The sequence below is a fragment of the Sciurus vulgaris genome (assembly GCF_902686455.1).
Source record: "Sciurus vulgaris genome assembly, contig: HiC_scaffold_339_arrow_ctg1, whole genome shotgun sequence".
Taxonomy (NCBI): Eukaryota; Metazoa; Chordata; class Mammalia; order Rodentia; family Sciuridae; genus Sciurus; species Sciurus vulgaris.
This window is the reverse complement of record NW_027632708.1, coordinates 222,490-236,114: the sequence shown is the minus strand read 5'-3', so window position 1 is coordinate 236,114 and position 13,625 is coordinate 222,490. Positions and strand designations below refer to the sequence as shown.

Genomic DNA, 13,625 nt, shown 5'->3' with positions numbered 1-13,625 from the left:
AGCATATCATTTGCATAATCATACGTTTATATAGGGTAATGAAGTTTGATTCATTCTGTTATTTTTTACTTCCCCACCCCTCCCACCTCTCTTTTCCCTCGATATAGTCCTTCCTTCCTCCATTCTTGACCACCCCACCCCCCATTATGTGTCATCATCTGTTTATCAGCGAGATTATTCTTCCTTTCGTTTTTTGAGATTTGCTTATCTCACTTAGCATGATATTCTCCAATTTCATCCATTTGCCTGCAAATGCGATAATTTTATCATTCTTTATGGCTGAGTAATATTCCATTGTATATATATACCACAGTTTCTTTATCCATTCATCAATTGAAGGGCATCTAGGTTGGTTCCACAATCTGGCTATTGTGAATTTAGCAGCTATGAACATTAATGTGGCTGTATCCCTGTAGTATGCAGATTTCAAGTCCTTTGGGTATAGGCCGAGGAGTGGGATAGCTGGATCAAATGGTGGTTCCATTCCAAGTTTTCTAAGGAATCCCCCCACTGCTTTCCAGAGTGGTTGCACTAATTTCCAGCCCCACCAGCAATGTATGAGTGTTCCATTTTCCCCACATCCTCTCCAACACCTATTGTTCCTTTTATTTTTGATAATCGCCATTCTAATTGGGGTGAGATGGAATCTTAGTGTAGTTTTGATTTGCATTTCTCTTATTACTAAAGATGTTGAACTTTTTTTATATGTTTGTTGATTGTTTGTAGATCTACTTCTGTGAAGTGTCTGTTCATTTCCTTAGCCCATTTGTTGATAGGGTTATTTGTATTCTTGGTGTAGAGTTTATTGAGTTCTTTATAGATTCTGGAAATTAGCACTCTATCTGAAGTATGAGTGGCAAAGATATTCTCCCACTCTGTAGGCTCTCTCTTCGCATTGCTGATAGTTTCCTTTGCTGACAGAAAGCAATTTAGTTTGAATCTATCCCAGTTATTGATTCTTGCTCTTATTTCTGGTGCCATGAGAGTCCTGTTAAGGAAGTCTGATCCTAAGCCAACAAGTTGAAGATTTGGACCTACTTTTTCTTCTATAAGATGCTGGGTCTCTGGTCTGATTTCAAGGTCCTTGATCCATTGTGAGTTGATTTTTGTGCAGGGTAAGAGATAGGGGTTTAGTTTCATTCTGTTGCATATGGATTTCCAGTTTTCCCATGACCATTTGTTGAAGAGGCTTTCTTTTCTTCATTGCATATTTTTGGCACCTCCATCTAGTTTTAGAAAATTGTATTTATTTGGGTTTGTGTCCATGTCCTCTATTCTGTCCCATTGATCTGTCTGTTTTGGTGCCAATACCATGCTGTTTTTGTTAGTATTGCTTTGTAGTATAGTTGAAGTTCTGGTATTGTGATACCCCCTGTTTCATTCTTCCTGCTAAGGATTGCTTTGGCTATTTTGGGTTTCTTATTCTTCCAGATGAATTTCATGATTGCTTGCTCTATTTCTGTTAGGTACACATCGGGATTTTAGTTGGAATTGCATTGAATCTGTATAGGAATTTTGGTAGCATGGCCATTTTGACAATATTAATTCTGCCTATCCTGGAATATGTGAGATCTTACCACCTTCTAAGGTCTTCCTCAATTTCTTTCTTGAAAGTTTTGTAGTTTTCATTGTAGAGATCTTTTACCTCTTTGGTTAGATTGATTCACAAGTATTTTATTTATTTATTTTTTTAGTCTATTACAAATGGAATTGTTTTCCTCATTTCACTTTCAGCTATTTTGTCGCTTACATATAAAAATGCTCTGGTTTTATGCGTGTTGATTTTATAGCCTACTATTTTGCTGAATTTTTTGAAGAGGTCTAGAAGTTTTCTGGAGGAGGTTTTTGGATCCTCTAAATATAGAACCATGTCATCAGCAAATAGGGACAGCTTAAGTTCCTCTTTTACTATTCGTATCTCTTTAATTGTTTTAGTCTGCCTAATTGCTCTGGCTAGAGTTTCAAGAACAATGTTGAGTAGAAGTTGTGAAAGAGGACATACCTGTCTTGTTCCTGTTTTTAAAGGGAATGGTTTCAGTTTTTCTCCATTTAGAATGATGTTGGGAGGCCTTTCCACGGGGCGATCCAAGATGGTGGACTGGAGGATGACTGCATCTCCTGTCGCTCCAGAACTCAGGATTCAAGAAAGGGAGGCATTGAGAGACTCAGACTAAAATGGAGCCACAGGCTGAGTCTCCCCCACTGGGTGAAGCTCAGCCTGGGCAGCAGCCCCGGACAAGGGTGGCCCTCAGAGCAGGGCAGGGCAGCCAGAATCTCCCCCATGTAGCCCTGCCCACTCCAGCGGTAAGCTTCTTCCACAGCCAGCTTCTGTCGGAGCAGGCCCTCCAGTGAGAACCTTTCTGCTGCTACTCGTGCCATTTCCTATGGGCAACAAGAGTCCGCCCTCCACCCAGCCCAGCCCTCACCTGAACAGGCCTGCACAAACACGTACGGGTCCAGGTGGCAGACGATGGTGGCTCTGGGCAGGTCCTGCAGCTCCATCTCCTGGAGGTTGATGAAGCTTCAGTTGCCGCCACCCAGGAAAAGGGCGGGAAGGGCCACAGTGTCACCCTGGCCACCCCAGCACCTTGGCTGCTTCCAGCCCTGCTCCAAGTTGGCGGCCACCAAGTCCTCCATCCATGTGCTCGCGCCCGGGCGTCCCTGTGCTCCCAGCAGGCTGCACCTGGCTCACGAGCCCCATTCTAGTGCTCTCCCCTCCTTGCTGCCCCCGTGGACCCCAGTTAACCACCTTGGGATTTCGGGCTGTCCGCAGCCCCTGGTCTCCATGGTTCCCAGCCACGTGGAATCCCAATGCCTGCGTCCACCGCAGGAGGGGCAGAAAGCCTGCGCGGAGCTCAGAGGGTTCTGCCTCTACTACTTCTTTTGCCCATTTTTTAATTGGATACTTTTGCTTCTATATATTGTTGAGTTTTGAGAGATATTCATATATTCTACGTACTTATTCTTGATCAAATATGTTGTTTGTATATGTTTTCTCAAAATCTGTAGCTGTCTTTTTATTTTTTTCACCGGTGATTTGCAGAGCAAATGTGTTAAATTTTGATGTGGTACAATTTACCAGTTTTTTAAATGGGATTATATTTTGGTGTTAAGTCTAAGAATTATCTATTGCTAGATCCCAGAGATTTTCTCCTACTTTTATTCTAAACCCTTTATAGTTTGAGGTTTTTATATTTTAACTGTAATTATTTGGGGTTAATTTTTATAGGCATGAAGTTTAGATCAAGATTTATATTTTTGCTCTATGAAGGTCCCATTGCACTAGCACCATTTGTTGAAAAGGTGTCCTTCCTCAATTTAGGGACTGATTTGTCAAAAATCAAGTGGGTGTATTCATGTGTATCTGTTTCTGAGTTCTCTACTCTGATGAGTCTATGTATCTGTCCCCCTAGCACCAAGCTGTCTTGATTACTATAGCTACAGAGTAAGTTTTGAAATCAGTTTAAACAATCCTTGATATCTATTTTTCATATTCAAAATTGTCTAGTCATTCTATTTCTTTCGTTGTTTCATTTAAATTTTAAAATAAGCTTACCTGTTTGTTGTAGAAACATCTTTGCTAGGATTTGGATAGAAATTGCTTTAAAAGTATAGATCAATTTTGGGAGAATTGACAGCTCTTTTGTGTTGAGGCTTTTGATCTGTGAATATGGTAGTTTTTCATTTTCTTGGGTTAATTTCTTTCATCAACATTTTCTAATTATCAGCATGCATATTATGTATGTGTTTTGCATTTGGTTTTTCTTGTTTTGCAACAGATTAAACCCAGGGACTTGAGCATACTGGACCAAGACTCTACTGCTGAGATTTACTCCCAACCCCTGTGTACATGTTTGTTAAATTTATGACTAATTATTTAAATTTATTTGAGGTGATTATAGATGGCATCACCAAAATTTTTGCATGCTTATTTTTAGTATATAGAAATGCATTTTTATCTTGTGGCCTTGTTCAATCCACTTATGAATTCCAGTGTTTTCATAAGTTTTTCCATGTTCTATGAGGTAGTTATTTACAAATAGTGACAGTTTCATTTATAGTTTTATAATCAGCATGCTTTTTCTTTCTTCTATTTTTAGTTTTCACATTTTTCCCCTAATTGCCTGAGCTAAAACTTCCAATACAATGTTGAATGCAATTGTCAAGAGCGGACATCCTTGTCTTGTTCCTGCTCTTAGGTGGAAAGCATCCAAATTTCCACCATGGATTACCATGATTGTGATATTAAAGCTGAAGTTTGTTATTTTCCATAGGTACTCTTTATCAAGTTGAAGTCACTGTCTTCTGTTCTTTACTTGCTGAGAGTTGGTGTGTGGGTTTTTTTATGGATGTACTGCATCAGTTGAAGTGATCATAGGCATTTTCATTTTTAGCCTGTTGATGAAGTAGATTACATTAATTGATTTTGAAATATCAAATCACTCTTACATGTTTTAAATAAAGTCCTCTCCTTTATGGTCTCTAATTTTTTTTACAGTGTTGGATTGAATATGCTGATATTTTGCTGAAGTTTTTTGTTTGTTTGTTTTTGTTTTTGTTTTTAGTTTTTGCAGTGCTGGAACCAAACCCGGGGCCTCACACAAGCCAGGTAAGTGCTTTACTACTGAGCTACACACCTGGTACAATATTTGCTGAAGATTTTTGTATCTAAGTTTTCTTTCTTTCTTCTCCCACCCTCTGCATCTTTGTTTAGTTTGGGTTTCATGGTGATATCTCATCAATTGAGTTGGAAAGGGTGTCCTTCTATTTTCTGAATGAGATTGTGCAAATCTACTATACATTCTTCAAATATTTGGTAAAATTTTCCAGTAAAGAGAAGTAGGTTGGAGATTTTGCTTTCAGGAGGCTTTTCATTACAAACTTTATTTGTTTCATTGTTATAGGCTTATTCAAGTTATCTATTTTATGTTGGTGGATTTCAGTATCTTAGAGACTTCTCATTTGTCATATTTGTGAACTGAATTATCAAATTTGTCAAAGTTTTTCATAGTATTCTCTTATTGTATTGTCCTTTAAATGGATATAGGAGCTGTAATATTTCCTGTCTCATTTCTGATAGTAGTGATTTATTCATTCTATTTTATCTCACATTATTTTACTATGACAAGAACATGTATACAAAGATTTATCAATTTTGTTTTTTCTCCACAGAAATTTTTAGCTATATTTTTGTTTTCAAATTTATAGATTTCTGCTTTTATTTTATGATGTCCTTCATACTACTCATTTTGGGTTGTTTTGTCATTCTTTTCTAGGTAGAAGCAGATTATTGAGACCTTCCTTCTTTCTTAAGGACTTCTTTCTTTAGGACTATACATTTTCTTTTTGGCACAGCTTCAGTTGCATCCCATTAATTTTGGTATGTGGCATTAATCATTTTAATTCAGGTTTGTGTTTTTCCATTTCCTTTGTGACTTATTTAATCCATTCATTGTTTAGAAATGTGTTAATTTCTGAATGTTTGTAGGTTTTGCTCTTGTCTTTATTTCTGATTTGATTTCATTATGTTTAGAAACATATTCTTTATGATTTTGAATTGGTTTACATTTGTTGAAGTTTGTTGTTTTCTGTCTGAGATTATGGTTTATTTCGGTAAATGTTCCATGACAGTTGATAAGAGCCTGTGTTCTGCTGTTGTTTGGCAGAACATTCTATAAATGTTAATTAGATTTTTAGATTAACATTCTATAAATGTTAATTGATAGTATTGTTTAATTCTTTTATCTTTTCTAACTTTTCCTCTCTTTTTTAAAAAAAAACTATTTATTTTGATTCATTGTAAACAAATGGGGTACAACTTGTTTCTCTGGTTGTACATGAAGTAGAGTCATACCATTTGTGTAATCATACATGTACATAGGATAATGATATTTGTCTCATTCTGTTATTTTTCCTTCCCACCATCCCTCCCACCCCTCTTTTTTCTATATGCAATCCATCCTCCCTCCATTCTTGCCTCCCCCCCACCTCCCATTATGTATCATCATTAGCTTATCAGATAGATTATTCATCCTTTGTTTTATTGGGATTGGCTTATCCACTTAGAACGATATTCTCCAACTTCATCCAATGGCCTGCAAATGCCATAATCTTATTCTTCTTTATGGCTGAATAATATTCCATCGTGTATATATACCACAGTTTCTTTATCCATTCATCAATTGAAGGACATCTAGGTTGGTTCCACAATCCGGCTATTGTGAATTGAGCATCTATGAACATTGATGTGGCTGCATCACTGTAGTATGCTGACTTTAAGTCCTTTGAGTATAGCCAAGGAGTTGTATATCTGGGTCAAATGGTGGTTCCATTCCAAGTTTTCTAAGGAATCTCCACACTGCTCTCCAGAGTGACTGCACTAATTTGCAGCCCCACCAGAAATGTATGAGTGTACCTTATTTCCCACATCCTTGACAACACCTATTGCTATCCCACTCCTTGGCCTATGCCCAAAGGACTTAAAATCAGCATACTACAGTGATGCAGCCACATCAATGTTCATAGCAGCTCAATTCACGATAGCTAGATTGTGGAGCCAACCTAGACGCCCTTCAATTGACGAATTAATTTTTTTTTTCTAGAGGGAAGATAAAGTTATAGAAAAAAAATTTAATGATGAATGTCACCTGCAGCCACATTCTGTCAAAAATGCTTCCAAGAATGAACAGGTCTGGTGACTCACTCTAGGGAGCCATTTAGCAGAGTTTCAAGACCAGAATGACAGGGCCTGGGAGGCCAACTCCAGGGAGACTCCAGGGAGACTCCAGGTGTAGGTATTGAGCTGGAGTCCAAGACCAAGTGTCCTTTGTTCTGGCAGGTAGAGGGCACCACCTCCACCATCAATTTATTTTGATGACTGAGGGAAATGAAAGTGACATAAAAAGAACCCTTTTAAAGTGGATGATTCAGTAGTACTAAACACACTCCAGGATTGTACAAACACCATTGACCCTGGAGTGTCTTCTGCATCACCCAAGAGGGAGACCTGCCCATGCAAGTAATTTTTCTGATGTCTCTCCCCTCTGGTCCCTGGGAATCAAGAATCTTCTGTGTCTCCATGGATTGCTTGTGGAGCAATTTCATGGAATTTCACAACCTGTGGTATTGTGTGTCCAACTTTTTCACTGGGTATAATGTTTTTGACTTTCACCTATGTTGTAGTATGCATGGATAATCTAGCATTCAGTTTCAAATACTTGTTGGAGAATCCACTTTCAATTATTTTATGTAGGTGCCTTGGAGTGAAATTGCTGGCTGATCGGTCATTGCCCATTTAACTTTTTGGAGGTTGAAATTGTTTTCCTTGGTGACTTCCCCACTGTCCTTCCTGCACTGGATGTACAAAGCTTCCAGTTTTTCCATGTCCTCACCAACCCTGAGTGTTCTTTGTTTTCCTGGCTATGTCCATCTCTGATTGTGTGAAATAGTGCATTTCCACCCCTGGACTAAAGGATGTTGAGCATCTTCTCCTGTGCCCATTGACCAATGTCTCCCTTCTTGGGAGAAGGTCAATCATCACCCATTGTAAATGGGATTGTGTGTCTTTGGGCTGTTTCTGGTTCCAGGCTGCTCAGACCTCATTACTGTTTGGCTGTGAGTTTTGTGGTGAAGAAGCCACAAGCCAAGAACTGTCCAGATCATTTTTGGACAAAACAGAGTTAGGAGGTGAAAGGAGGATGCTCAAGTGAGTCTAGAGAAGGTCTTTCTTTCTTTTTCTTTAGGTACCAGGAATTGAACCCAAAGGTGCTTTACCACTGATCCACATCCCCAGCCCCCCCTTTTTTATTTTGAGACATGGTCTCACTAAGTCTCAGAGGGCCTTACTTAGTTGCTGAGGCTGGCCTTGAACTTGCAATCATCATGCCTAATTCTCCTGCTCACTGGGATTATAGGCTGCACCACTCTGACCTGTGTGTCTATGGAACTTCTAACAGAGAACCTGGGCTAGAGTCACAAGGAAGTTCAGAAGATTTCCCTCTCTCAGCACACTGGAAAGACATGTGCTGCTCTTGTTTGAAAAAAAAAAAAACTCTTATTCTAGCACACCAGCAGTCTCTGTGATGAGCACATTCCCCACCCTTAGCCCTTTTAATCACTTCCAACACTATCTCTCTTGTGGAAACAATGTGTGTTGGTCTTTCTGTGCTATAATTACCCCTCTGATAAAACCATGTATAAAGTCATTCATGACCTGCTGGGTGTCATCTACCTGGTTAATTTATGTACCATGTGCTACATTATTGTTTCATTTTCATTTTAGACTTTGCTTCATCTCTTCTTACAGTCATATGACACAGCACCAGTGGGAGAGACAGTGAATGGGAAATCAGGATTCCAAATTTTTCTCCTTCTTTCATCTTCTCTCTCATCCCATGAGTCAATCACACCAGGAGACCATGAACTTTGGCACCGGGGACACCCCTCAACACTTCCATGCAGTGTGTGTCTCATTCTGTCCTTGGCACCAGAGGGCCCCCTGGAGAACTTGGAGAAGGACCCCTCCTAACTGCCCTTAGGCAACCCACATGGGTTGGGAGACCCCCAGTTCCAATGCTTCTGGGAGGACCATTCCAGGACTCTAGAGTCTGATCAGTTATGCAGAGCCCCTTTGGGGAAAATGGCAGTGTGTAGTGAGAAGGCCTTTGTCTAGGGAACCACAGGCTTGAAGTGAAGATTGAGTGTCCACTGCTTTGTCTCTGGATCCTTCCTGGGCTCAGTTTTTGGACTTTAGAGTGGGGATGAGAGGAGTCCCCACTCGAAGGGTTTCTGTACCATATTGATCACAACCAGGCAGTGGAGGAGAGAGCTACTTAGATGCACCTTTGCCCTAATTTTCAGATGGGGACACCAAGACCAAGGGATATGACTTTACTAGCATGGCCAGGTTCACCAAGCTAGCTGCTCCTGGGGGTGGGGAGCTAGAATTTGCAGTCTGCTTTGCTATTTCTCTCCCTGTGTCCCCATCTCCCATGACACAAAGAGTCATCATGCATGTCTCTTCATGCAAGCAGTAGCTGTGGCAATTAGGGCAAGGGGTCTTGCACATAGAAAACCCATGCTTACCCCTCTCCTTTCTTGACCAGGATGCACCCTGGGCAGGTGCCTCCCCTGGAGACTGCAGTTTAGGAGGGTGAGATGGAATTCCATGAAGGATCTGCCTATCCTTTCCAATGGCTTTCAAATCTTTGGGGATCTGCAAAGCCCCTGAAGAATTTGGCTTTAAGCAGCATTCCCCTTCATTTCTAAATCCAGTGGAAGATTAGGCAAAATGGAATCTGTATGTTTCTGATTCAGTTACAGTTAACTCATCAAAATTTTCTTTTTATGAGGCATTTGATGTCCAGAGAGCTTATTTATTTATATGTTAATGGAGCCAGGTCTCTTGTTGAAATGCTAATTGGGGTCTCACAAGTATGTCTTAAACATTTTTATAAAACTGGGTTTACTCTATATTGTATCCAGGATATTCTCAATTACTTTTCCCTCAATGTTGTTTAAACATGTGACCTACAAAAACTCCATTGCTGTGGTTGCCAAATTAATATTTTTATGTTCAATATTCCAGATTAATTCTGTTTATCTCTTCTTAAGCTTATCCTTGGGGGACATTTTATGACCTAATCCAGCCATTGGTTTAGCCATTCTGATTTGAATATTTTTCTTAAAATAGTCTCCTTTTCTTTATTCTTTTAAAATACCTTTATTTTATTTTTAGTAGTGCTGCAGACTGGACCTAGGACCACACTCATTCTAGGCAAGCACTCTACCACTGAGCCACAACCCCTGCCCCAAGAGTCTCCTTTTCAAAAACATGGTTCTGGACTGGGGAGATAGCTCAGTTGGTAGAGTGCTTGCCTTGCAAGCAAAAGGCCCTGGGTTCAATTCCAAGCACTGCAAAAAAAAAAAAAAAGAAAGAAAAGGTTCTGTTTCAGTTATGAATCTCCTGAAGTCAGGTGTCAGCCTCCCTGGAAGTATAAACTCACTGGCACCATTATGTGTATGTTTGTGTCTCAGGTGTTCCATTTTCTCAGAACTTCAGGATCCCAGGCCATGGTATCAGTTGAAATACATTTATACTATTTCCTCTAATACAGTTTTCCATGCATTGGCCTGATTTAGCAGATCCTGGGTGAGCTGAGGGCAGGCCTCTGACATGGAGGTTAAGTATTCTTGGGTGGGTATTCTTACAATTTTAAAAAAGTGAATGGTCAGTGAATCTAGGGGTCCTGGGTGGCTTTGTTGCCTATAATTGGACTTGCCCAAAGCCTTTTTTTTTCTCTTTTCCTTTGGAACTTATGGAATTAAAAATAAATCAGCTCTGGGGGAAAATTTGGTTAAAGAATTTTTATTTTTAGGTTTCTGCCTTCAACATGTCTTTTTTTTGAAAAGTAAATACAATTTAATTCAACAGGAGAACATAGCAGATTCCCCCATGGATGTACTTTCAAGTGTAAGGCTGATGACAGGGGAAGCTTTATTTCAGTTCAACCACATGGACTGTGGCACCCTGGCACAAAACCAACAGGCCCACCCCCTGTTAGCTCTTGGGAGACCAAGGCCAGATTACAAATGGAGGCCCATGTACCCTATGTGAGGCAATTTAGAAGTTAGAGAATAAGTTGGGAACCATCAATAAGAAGCATAAACAATAAGAAGCATAAATTAGCCTCTTCTTTGGATACAGTCACCTTCATCTTTACCTGGAAGACAAGGTTCTAATTTAGAATTCTTTTTTTTTTTTTTAATGTCCTGGGAATTGAACCCAGGGTCTTGTGCATGCGAGGCAAGCACTCTACCAACTGAGCTATATTGTCACCCTCAAATTTAGAATTCTTAAAATTGAAGGATAATTAATTTAATTCTCTGTTGGATTATGTGGTCTAGGGACAACTCACCTTAGACCAGGCTTGCAGCCTTTCTCTGCCCACCTCTGTCTCCTGACTGTACCAGTGGAGGCCTCTCTTGTGTGCAATCTGATGTATACAAGCTGTCCCTCAGCCCCTGCTTCAGCCTAGGGGGCACATACAGAGGCACATTCTGCCCTCAGTAGGCCCTGGAAGGGTTCTGGGTCCTGACTAGAAATGCATGCTCTAGAAGAAGGGTGTATTATTATGCTAACACCTTTGTAACAAAGCACTACAGAGTGCCTTAAACAACACAAACTCATTGTCTCATAGTTCTGAAGACTAAAATCCAAGGTCAAAGTATTAATAAAAGTTATTCCCGAGAGTTGTGAGGAAAAATCTATTCTGTGCTTCTTCTCTAGCTTCTGGTGGTTTGTCAGTAATCTTTGCATTTCTTTTCTTGTGGACAAATCACCTCCATCTCTGCCTTTATCTTTACGTGACATTTTCCAAGTGTGCATGTCTGTGTTATAATTTACCCTTTTATGGGGATGCCAGTCATATTGAATTGAGATCTCCCCTCATACTGGCCTGACTGTATCTGCAAAGATCCTGTTTCCAAATTAGATCACATTCCAAATAAGTACTAGAGATTAGGGCTTCAAGTGAATTGGGGAATACACAAATCAACTAATAAAAGAGGGTAAGTTTGGGTTGCCAAGGGTGAACTTATCTCCTTGGGCCTTATGACTGTTTCATTGCATAGGGAAAGTTGTGATTGAATGAGGTCCAGAGTGGGGCTTGCTAGAGCCTGGGATCAGTGACAGTGACCCCTCTAAAAGGACCACATTAATAAATTTTTTCATCAGTATCACCGACGTCTTTGACATTGGTTGAACCAACAGTTTAAAGAACAATAGAAAGTAATAGAAAGACAATGATTATTAACATCCTTGGAGTCTTCCCAGTTGGCCAAATTAATTAAGAAAAGACTATGACCATTAACATCCTTGGAGTCTCCTCAGTTGGTCAAATTAATTAAGACTCTTCCCCATCCTCTGAAGAGTCTTTCCAGTATAGTTCATCTCATCAGTTCATTCCCTGTTTAACACTCATTTAATTCACTTAATAAATTATGAGTCACTGCCTAAACTGAAAGGAGGGCTGGTATTCAGCACCATGTTGGAGTGTGGAACTCTTCAACAAAGATGTGTTCGATATCCAGTCCTCTGACTTTTGTTGGTTGCATATTTCATGCATCAGTTTTGATTCTGAATAGTATAATTCTAGTGCTGAGGCCAGTCAGGCCTTTGATATTCTGAATCTGCATTTAAAAAATAATCCATGACAGGAGGAGGGGTATTCAATTCTGTTACTAAAAACAATCTCCTGGGAGCCAAAGAAACACACAGATAATGTTTATTTTCCATGCTAAAAATTGATAGCCTGGTATTTTTAGTCATTCCACAAAATATAATGTCTGGACTCAAATTCAGTGGTGGGTGCCTGACTTTATGGGATCATATGAGACTGGCAGTGTGGGGAGGAGCTGGGGTCAGATGTTAGGGGAAAAAACATTTCTAGGAGAGAAGTTGGGCCTTGCTACCACTTTAAGGTTTCCAACTAATGTGGGTATAGTTCAACTTCAAACATTTTTAGAGCTTAAAAAAACAAAAATGAACCAACCTCAAGGAATTATTGAGAGCATAAAGACCAGCAATTGTTATATTCAGGGCTGTAAAAATGAGTTATGAGTTACTTATTCCCCTCAGATGAGGGCAAAACATGGTCTGGAATCACAGCAAAATTAATTTGTTTGCTTGGGTATAAATTTAATATGACCCACCTGATTTTCTTCTTCTTCTGTAATTTGCCAGAGTTAATTCAGTCCCAAGAGATTGATTTTTTACCACCTTGCTATAAAATCTGATTTGGTTTTATATAGTTCTTTTCCCCCTCACTAATGCCCAGGCTATCTGTATACTTTAAGACAACACCAGGGCTCAAGATCATGCTTTTGCCATGTTTCTTGTGTAGGCTTTCTGGTATTCTAGGGTGTGGGAAAGGAAAGCATGTCTTCAGGGTATTTAAATAGTTTAAGAAATCTTTCCAAGTCAACATGTTCCTCTCTCTCTCTCTTTCTCTCTCTCTCTCTTTTATGCCTTCTATAAAATTCAAGTTTAAGGGATCATTTCTTTACCAGAGCTTGCATGTACTGAGTTACTGTTGGACTTGAGATCAGTAGTGAGTCTTCAAAAGGAATGGAAAGAAACATTAGTGAAAAAGTGCTGAGGGTTGAGTGTCAAACTTAAAAATAAAAATAGAATTCGAGTTATTACTGTGTTGTATGACAAAGTGATTTTCCATGTCTGATTACCCTAAGACCAGAAATAAGAGGGTCAGAGGTCTGTGTCCAAGTCACAGGACTGCACATGGGTTTCAGACTAATGCATCACACAGCAGAGATGTCTAGAAGATGTTTAATGTGAACTTTAGGATGAGAAATGTTGATTTTCCTGTGTTTTGCAGAGGCATATGTCATCCAGTGCTCTGTACGAACATGTCGGGGTGTAGGACACAATGTCTTACCAAGATGTTGTCATTGTGTGTTGTGTTAGGCTGACTGATACATCTCTGCATGCTCTTTCAAGCTGCTTGGAAGTTCACTTGTGACCATGAGTGGGTTTAGTATCAGACTATATTTCTTATATTCAAATCAAGTCTTTGGTTGCATAGACATTCCATTATCCCATATGTTAA

At 39.6% G+C, this 13,625-nt stretch overlaps 1 pseudogene across 1 annotated transcript in view; it reads left to right on the top strand.

Moving 5' to 3' along the window:
* Positions 1-2,706, top strand: part of LOC306652622 (chromodomain-helicase-DNA-binding protein 1-like) — a 43,050-nt pseudogene extending 40,344 nt beyond the window's left edge. Inside the window, exon 16 of the transcript in view lies at positions 2,461-2,706. The product of the transcript in view is annotated as a chromodomain-helicase-DNA-binding protein 1-like (transcript). The remainder of the gene's footprint in view (positions 1-2,460) is intronic.
* The last annotated feature ends 10,919 nt before the right edge of the window (positions 2,707-13,625 follow it).